General features: G+C 40.8%; 1 protein-coding gene across 3 annotated transcripts in view; it reads left to right on the top strand.

Annotated features, from left to right (window-relative positions):
* The first annotated feature begins 2,295 nt into the window (after nt 1-2,295).
* rfx3 (regulatory factor X, 3 (influences HLA class II expression)) overlaps nt 2,296-8,456 on the top strand; it is a 55,185-nt gene continuing 49,024 nt past the window's right edge. Inside the window, exon 1 of one of the 3 annotated variants that reach the window (XM_088628594.1) lies at nt 2,296-2,474. The gene's annotated coding sequence lies outside the window, so the exon portion shown is untranslated. Of the gene's footprint in view, nt 2,475-2,502; nt 2,619-8,456 lie in introns of those variants that run through there. The other 2 variants (XM_088628591.1, XM_088628592.1) reach the window with 2 other exon arrangements.

The raw sequence follows: 8,456 nt of genomic DNA, 5'->3' as shown, positions 1-8,456 counted from the left end.
ACAAATTCTGTTGTTTTTTAGATTGTGATATCGAGTTGGTTATTCAGCTAGGACCTTAATTATTTTATTGCTTCTGCTATTTGTCAAGTAAATTGAACAATTTCAATTGGTTGTTCACAGTTGAACACACCAACTGTGGTAAACTTTTGCAGTAGAATAAGTGGAACTGCCATAAATTGAGTAGACTAATGTTACAGGCTAATCCTTTGTCTAATCCTAATCGTGTTTCAGTGTAATCTCCGTGAGAATTATCCTAGGATGAACCAAATAGTGTTGGAACTGACCAAAGATGTCCCTCAGCCCATCAGACTCGGTCTCACCCCTTTATTCACTGTCGCATCAGGTGAAGATCAAGAGCTTCACTGTGTGATTAGTGCCTGGATTGTTCTAATTATGCAGTAGATTATTTTAAACACGTCTGACAAAATTCATTCATGAAATTGTTTTAAGAGCTGTCCCACATTGAGTTGTTTCGTTATCATTTGATATATACTGTCAGGTCCAAATTTAAAAGCACATCCAAAAGACAGTGGCGACTTGCTTTTTGTGCCACGGTTGGGATAGGCATCGCGTGTGTTTTTCAAAAAACTCCCTGAAAGTTAGCCCTTCTCGATTTTGGCAACATTATTGCATGATGTGCAATTTAAAGTATTTACATAACATTTAAGTTATAGAGGTGCGGCTCGCTACTTCAATACTTTTCAGAGCAAAGAGCCCTTTCTTCCCATTAGGCATTTTGATTTATTTTGTTAATTAAACTATAATCACAAAGGCTTAAAAGCTCTTTAGGGTTAAGGGAAACCAGGAGCTCTCAGTTTTAGTCGTGACAATGCGCACACAGAGATTAAAGATGAAGTTTACAAAGCAATGTAGTATTAGTTGCACCTTAAAACTCTATACCTATAACATAATCACGTTTTCATTTCTGGCGATCAGTTCACAGCCATAGAAGGTAGTCGCGATCTTCAGCGCTCTTCCCCGATTTAATATCCCGTATTCAAAGATTTACCTTAATATGAAATCCGATGTTAATAAAATGTTAAAATTATTTTTTTCAACCTTTTCCCAGGAAGGATGAATTGTACATTTTGCGCCGCATGGAAAAGAAATGATCTGTCACTGGACGTGAAAAAAATGATAGCAGTTTTTATACTTGGGATTATTTTCATGGTAAATTACTGAAATCAATTACGATCACTTAGCGTTGAATAGTATTATTAATCAACATTTCAAGGGAAGTAGAATATTTCCATGAAACTTTTACCCTTTTGATATTTTGTTGCGTTTTCTTCTGTAATTTGGAAAGTAGGATGGCAATGGAAACAAATACGGGACTGGTTTTGCGTTCAAATGTTTTTTTTTTCAGACAGGATCACGTTAACGCGTTTTACTTTAAAGGGCTTTCCAGTTCGTACAGTCTGCCTTGACGCTGTAAAACCTTGTTACTGAGTCCCTCTCCCGCAATGTACGAAGCCCAGCCAACATGGCTCTGAACAACGGGAGAACACAACCACGGCTAGAAAGGGGAAAGAGCTCCTCTCCTTTCTCTGTCTTCTCTACCAATCTTCAAACCACACAGAGGAAGTCCCGCCTCAGCACAGGGCCAGTGAGTATGCACCGGGGACCATCTCGATGCGTGGATCGTGAGAACATCGCCCTCTGTCGTGGATGACCGTATATAGTACGGTCACTGTGCATTTATCTTTTCTCCTTTAAAAATAATCTTTCAAAACGATAGGATTGGTTAAGATCGCACAGTTATGAACTGTTTTTTTTCTCCAAACTTTACATGGTGCCGTCATACTTGTGCGTGTCTCTACGTCTTATCGGGGGATTTAGTACTGATCGGGGGTATTACGTGCTGTTGAATGTGTATTGCTAAAGCCGAAGTATTCAGAAGAGACAGGCTGCATACTGCACTGCGGGAGACAACATTTTTATTTCGGCGTTGAATAGAGAAACGTTATTTCCTAAAAGTGTTATACGGATACACAAGTATTCTTTAATCTTTATACTTTACTGCCCACAGCAGGTGGCTGTTCTAGGCTTTGAAATAAATGGGTCATGCTGTTGTTGAATCGACTGGACAGATACAAACACATATCCGAAACGCTGTTTTTTATTCTGCAGTGTCTATATGTGTATACACTTAACTGTTGTGTTTTCTTCTTTGTATAATAATCAAAAACTTAACCTAAAGATAACCACCACTCAGAGAAAACCCAAACGTCATTGGTCTCAGCCGCATCACATCCGGCTTTTGAGTTGCCTCCTCCTCTTCCTGCTAGTCAGGTTAGGTTGTACCCCTCTCCCGGTGAGTTTTATAGCAACTGTTGCCCAGTGAAGCAGCGCCATAGTCACCGTAGTCCTGGCGACTGTTACCCACCAACAACAACAACTCCTCTCTCCATCACTACCACCACCATCCTCATCATCATCTCCCACAACAACCAACACAATAGTCCACAGCCAAGGTGAATATTATTATTCTACATCTATCTGCTCTTCTCTTACACTCTGCTGATCTGTGCCTCGGTCTCTCTCGTCGCTCTTCTGTGTAACTGATAGAATATCTCCTCTCTCCCTGAATTGTCTCTGCAAATGGATCATTACAGCAGGTGTCTGGGCAGTTTCATTTTTAATGGCTTTTGTGCTGTCACGTTCATTTCTCGCTTTCTCTGGCTATCGTTCCGACATTTCCTTCCCTTTATTTCCTCTCATTTTTATTGTTTGGTTTGCCTCTTTTGTTTTAGCTCTCAGGACGAAAGCTGGCATGTTAACGTCCGAATTGCATATACATATAAAAATCACGCAAGTAACGGGAACGAAGCTCTTTTTCTCCACCAGAGATGGGGAAAGTAGTTAATTATATGCCGTTAACTGAAGATACGGTCTTCATAACACAGATTTGAAGGCATACTTTTTTTTTAACGAAATGGCTAGCACAGCCTCTCAGCTGGTGCTGCTCCTGTCTGACCTTTTTATCGAGTTTGGATAGGAGAATCCGATTCTTATCTGTTCCTACATTTTCGCCGTGTGCAGCTAGGTTTGAAGTGAAATGAAATTGTCAACGAGGATGCTGTCGTGTGGAGAGCGAGAGCGTGAATAATCCCACCGCCGGAGATTGTCTTGAACCATTTGAGTAATAATCAGGATGTTCATCGTAATATTCTTGCCGATTTAGTTTTTCTTTTTTTTTTTAATGTTTGAGCGCATACCGTCCTGTGCAGACGGCGTTTCGGCGGCCCGTTGACACAAGTAACGCTTAATTTGGCTAAACGGGTAAAGGGCTTTCTCGCTGCGTGCGCCGCTCAGTCGTGTGACACAATATAGGCTCTGCTACATGATGTCGGAGTGAGAGGGGGTGCAGAAAATTGCCCAATCCCAAATCAATTTGCAGTGTTTTATCCAATTGTTGTTGTTTTTTTTCTCTTAACGGGTTTTGGACAAAAGAGCCAACACAAAATCTGCTTCTTGGATGGCAAATCGGAGAGGGTTTGAGCTCAACTTCTTTGTAGTGCCTGCAAAGACTTGATCAAGGACCTCGTCACCCACTCCAAATATTTCCCCGTAATATTCCTCAGAAGACCGAGAAATAGAACAGGTTATCACCTAGAATGCAGCGGATAGGCTTTCAATACAAAGGAACCGACACGGCTTTCGTTTTTTAAGGCAAGGAATGAACGATTGATTCAATCTCAGATGTGTTTGTTCCCATTATGAAATCTGGTTCTTACATCTTGAAACGCGCGGCGTGTTTTTGGTGATGATGTCCGGGCGGCTCGACTGAAGAGTCAAACCTGTTGGCATCAGAACATGACATTTTAAAAGTTGTGGGCAACACTCACATTACCAGATTGATTTTTCCCCCCACTTTTTCTGGGGGCTGTTTATTCCTCTAAAGCAGTCAGGGCTTAGGAATTGTAAAATGTTAGGCTGTTTCTAATTCTGGTTTTCTGATTGCCCTATTTCATACACGGTGGCTTTATGGTGTTTGTCAGAACACATCATGTGTTGAGGTCTTATTTATTGAACTTGTCTCAAGTAATTTGTTTTCCACATTCTTATCAATGCATCTGGCATGATGGCATGATGGTAATTCAGAATTCAAAGCCCAGTTTGCTGTTTCTTTTGTGTTTTGAGTTTTATAAAGTGCTTTCCAGTCGCTTCCCAGTTGGGATCGGACAAGGGACTCAAACTGTAGCTGATCTCAGATCCCGGCTGGGCTGTGAAGCTGATCAACACTAAACTTTGTGCATGCTTTTTAATATTTGTGGCTGTGTGTTCATTTTAATGTTGGGTCAAGTGCCCACATGTCATTTAAAGTCACCGGTAAATTTAGTTGATCTGTAATCCACCCCTTTTGCATTTTCCGGGATGTTCGAACAGTTGCTTTTTGTGGTGATGTAAGTGACTGCCGCGGTATACAGTACAGAAGCCATAGGCAGCCGCTGCCCGAGTGTGGGCCTGTGGTGTTCGGAGCTGCCGAGTATCCTGTCGGGAAGCTGCAGCCCAGCCGGCACCCGGCTCTGAGGGTTTCCCCTTTTCCGTGAGGCTGTGAAGCCGAGTTTTCACTGGTGGGCCCGGTTGGGAAGTGGTTGACTTTCTGTGTGTTTAACCTGTGATCACAGGTGGGGCGGGCGAGTCTGGAACACCCTCCTCGTCCTGGCTGGGCCGGATTAGCTCCTGGCCCACTTGCGGCGCTGAACTCCAGAGCGACTCTGGCCCTCATAGGGATTATTTTGAGCTGCAGTGTATCCTCCTAATAGTCTCCACATGGGAAGTAGGAAACCCGTGGGGTCAGTGTATTGTCAGTCTGATGGCGGAGGTCTCAAATCAGATTGTGGTTGGCCTTGTGTCCTCTGGTTTCTGTCGGTTACCTAGTTAGTCTGATGATTTTATCAACTGTGAAATTCTTAATATTTCTAACCTGCTATGAATAAGATGTTTTATAGGCAACTAAAGTTTTACTCAAGTGCATTTGTGAGTAAATACATTTAAAGGACCTTGAGAAAAATCCTGTAATTATAATGAGAAAATAATTGGGTTACTTGTTTATTGACTGCTCAGTATGAGACCTCTAGTCTAATATATAATGTAAAACGCAAAGGAGAGCAGCATCTGGCTCCGGAGAATGTTAAGTGAGGTTTTTATACACTCCCCACCACAGCCTAAAACAAAACCACCTCGGTAGATAACTGAGCAACATTTACTCATCTGGAAGATGCAGAGTCATCTTTTAGTTTTATTCAAAAACAGGCTCGCGTTCTTTCTGAAGAAGCCCTTTTTACTAAAAAAAAGTATGCTTTTGTTTGCATTGCAGCAAGAATTCGTGTTTACTGCATTTCTAATTATTGAATAAACAGTTGTATCAAAATTACAATAAGGTAAGATTCAGTTACTATTACTGAATCGATTTATTAAGAGAAAGTAATGTCACCGGTGTGCATTATATCACTTGGCCTGGGTCCCAGAGAGGCGCAGGGTCTTCCCCTTGCTGCTCTCAGCTCTGTAACTGTATTGAGCCATGATGGTTGTCTTCCTCGGCTGGGAGTAATGTGATCTCTTGCCATTGATTGAAGATGGCTATAAAACACACAGGACCAAGACAGGAGGCTTTTGCATCACTTGAGCTCGCATGGGAGCTCTGCTGTAAAACTGAAATATCCTTCCTAAATCAGGGGTGCAAATCAAGGTTGATGTTTTAGAGTATGTTGCCTTTTTATCTTCCAAAATATTGCATGTACAGGCAAGTTTTTAAAAGGCTGAGTTTATCCTGTAATGCCATGTCACTGGGTCTTACAAGCGAGGGGGAAATAGCTGCGTTTGTACAGCGCTCGCTGAGCATGTGTGAGGTCGCAGGACTGAGGCCTGCATTCTCCAAGGGTTCCTCTTTTACTACGGCGAAATGAATTTCAAACTGAGTACTTGAGGCACTTTACACAAAGTGTTGTTGGTGTTTGCAGCAAGCTGCCCAGCCATGCTGCCCGATTTCTTAATTTTCGGTATAGCACAATAGACACAATCTAGGTCCTCTGGAATTCTGTATCTCCCAATATGTGCCAGTGAGGCAACATTGAAGACATTGACCTACACCAGTACTGTGCTAAAGCCTCTCAAGATAATGTAGGAACTTTTACAACAAAAGCCAATATAATTTACCTTTACAGTGTACAGTACCAGACACGTTTAAAGACACAATGAAATGCTGTCATTCTTATTATTGTTCAGTGTGTCACAGTCTTCTTTATGGACATAATTAAATGGAACAACACAAATTAATGTCAGAGATATTAATATAATTAATGAAGAGTGCTGCCAAAATAGAAATGTAGTGCTGAGATTTATGGAAAACGTGATCTAGTACAACAATGATTTAGATGACATGTGGAGTTATAATTCATGCATCTGCCCTTCACTCTACCCCTGTTGTTTTGTGTGCTAACAAAAAATAAATTACCACAAGTGACTTCAGTTCTGGTGCTCAAGCTGGGGAGAGTCTCTGTACTAATGTTGGTCCTGTAATGACAAGGTCTGCTGAATGACTCTAGTGTTTCTTTGAGGCAAGCAAAGTCACAGTTTTCCATTTGAATAATAATAGTTCTGTATTATTGTATTTTCCTCATGGCTGAATGTACAGCTCACGGGTTCTTTTATAATGCTAAGATAAGACTTAATTTATCTGCGGTGTTCTGCTGACAGAAGACTATTTCAAAAGGGATGTGATCAGTAAGGCACATAAGCAAACCATGCACAGAATTTCCAGGGAGTTTATTTGCAGGCCGACTTGGTCTGGATTAAATTCAAAGTCCCCGCTGCCTGATCGCAGCTCATTGTTTGCTTGGGCCTCTGTGCTTCAGTGCAATGGAGACCCTTCATCAACTGTGGGACTCGTAGGCCGAACTAGTGCTCAGTTTTGTCCAGGCAGTGCTTTCCTCTCTTTGTCATGTTGTTTAGATCTGCATGCAAAAGTAATTTGTTTGACTTTAGTATTTCTCAAGCACAGTAACAGTGAATAATAGACAATTATGTTTACATTTATTTGTACACATGTACTACCAATTAGTTATGGCTGACAAGTTTGTCTTAATTCTGGCATTAGTTTCCTTCTGTGTACTAATACTGTGACTGAATGTTAACCTCTACCTCAAGTACTGCAGTTCTTTTCTAGGTTTAAAACGAGAACAGTGTGTTTTATTCATAAAGTCAGTGAATGAAATCTCAGTTTGTCTGTGCTGCAAGCAGGGATTTTTTTTTCAGTTAACTGTACATCAGTACAGTTTGTTCTAAATAGAACAAATCAATAGAGAGAATGGCTGTTGAGTGCTGAGTGTGTTCTACCTTTAGTGTTCAGTCTCTGAAGCACAAATCATATCCTAAAGCACAGTAACTAGCAGATTGTCCGACCTTACATCTTATAAACCATAGTACTGAATATCAAAATCAGTACTATCAGATTGTGCCTGACTAATTTAAACTTTGAAGCTTTTTGGCAAATCTAAGAAATTTACTGCAATATTCGTATAATGCCTAATCATTTTGTCATATTGTGGTTGAGAGAGGCATTTCTGATGATCCTTTTTCCATACGACAGCAAGACATCCCAATTGATCCCCTAATTGAACTAATAATTTGATTAAATAGACATTTTAAAATGTTTAATTCTAGAAAATATGGTTTTCTAGAGAATTGTGAGCTTCTACTAGTTAATTTAAAACTCTGGCACTTCTGAAAGTCAAAACAGTGTTCCGGGGTCTAATTAATACAAGTCCCTTTTGGATGGTTGATTGATTGATCAATTGAACAGTCAAGAGCTCAGATTAAGCAAATGCCAGAAGGTACTGACGTTATAGGGACCTGACAATGTCAACTTCGTGAAGTTGTTCTTTCTTGGCAGCTTGGAAAAATTCCTCAAAAAGTGTCATTGAGTGTAGAAAAAAATATTGAGTCACTGTGGTTCAGCCTTTCAGCACATTCTGTCACTAGTTTGGATTTAACCGGTTGGTGTCTTTGAACTTGCTGGCTGCAGCACTCCCTTACACTCAGGACATTCAAAATCCTCAGGCGGTTTTACCCAGGTTTTTCATTGCAGAATTATTGTTATTCGTAAGTACCACTTCGAGATCACTGTGGCAGTATTTCTTTTTAACTGAATTTGATAACATGACAATTACAGCTAGTAATAGTTTTTTCATTAATAGGTCTAGATTTGTTCTACTTTATAAGAATAATATATAAGGTAATTGATAATATGTTGCTGATGATTTATCTTTCCCTGGCTCCGGGTGTTGAATATTCATGATCATCTGGGTGGCTCTACAGCGCAGCACCATTGTCTTCAGGTGGTGTGTGATGATCAGGCTCATCTGGGTGGCTCTAGAGCGCAGCACCATTGTCTTCAGGTGGTGTGTGATGATCAGGCTCATCTGGGTGGCTCTAGAGCGCAGCACCATTGT

Source organism: Lepisosteus platostomus, chromosome 4 (genome assembly GCF_059453375.1).
Source record: "Lepisosteus platostomus isolate fLepPlt1 chromosome 4, fLepPlt1.hap1, whole genome shotgun sequence".
In the NCBI taxonomy this organism is placed as follows: domain Eukaryota; kingdom Metazoa; phylum Chordata; class Actinopteri; order Semionotiformes; family Lepisosteidae; genus Lepisosteus; species Lepisosteus platostomus.
The sequence above is the reverse complement of the archived record's forward strand: the minus strand, read 5'-3'. Positions and strand labels throughout refer to the sequence as shown.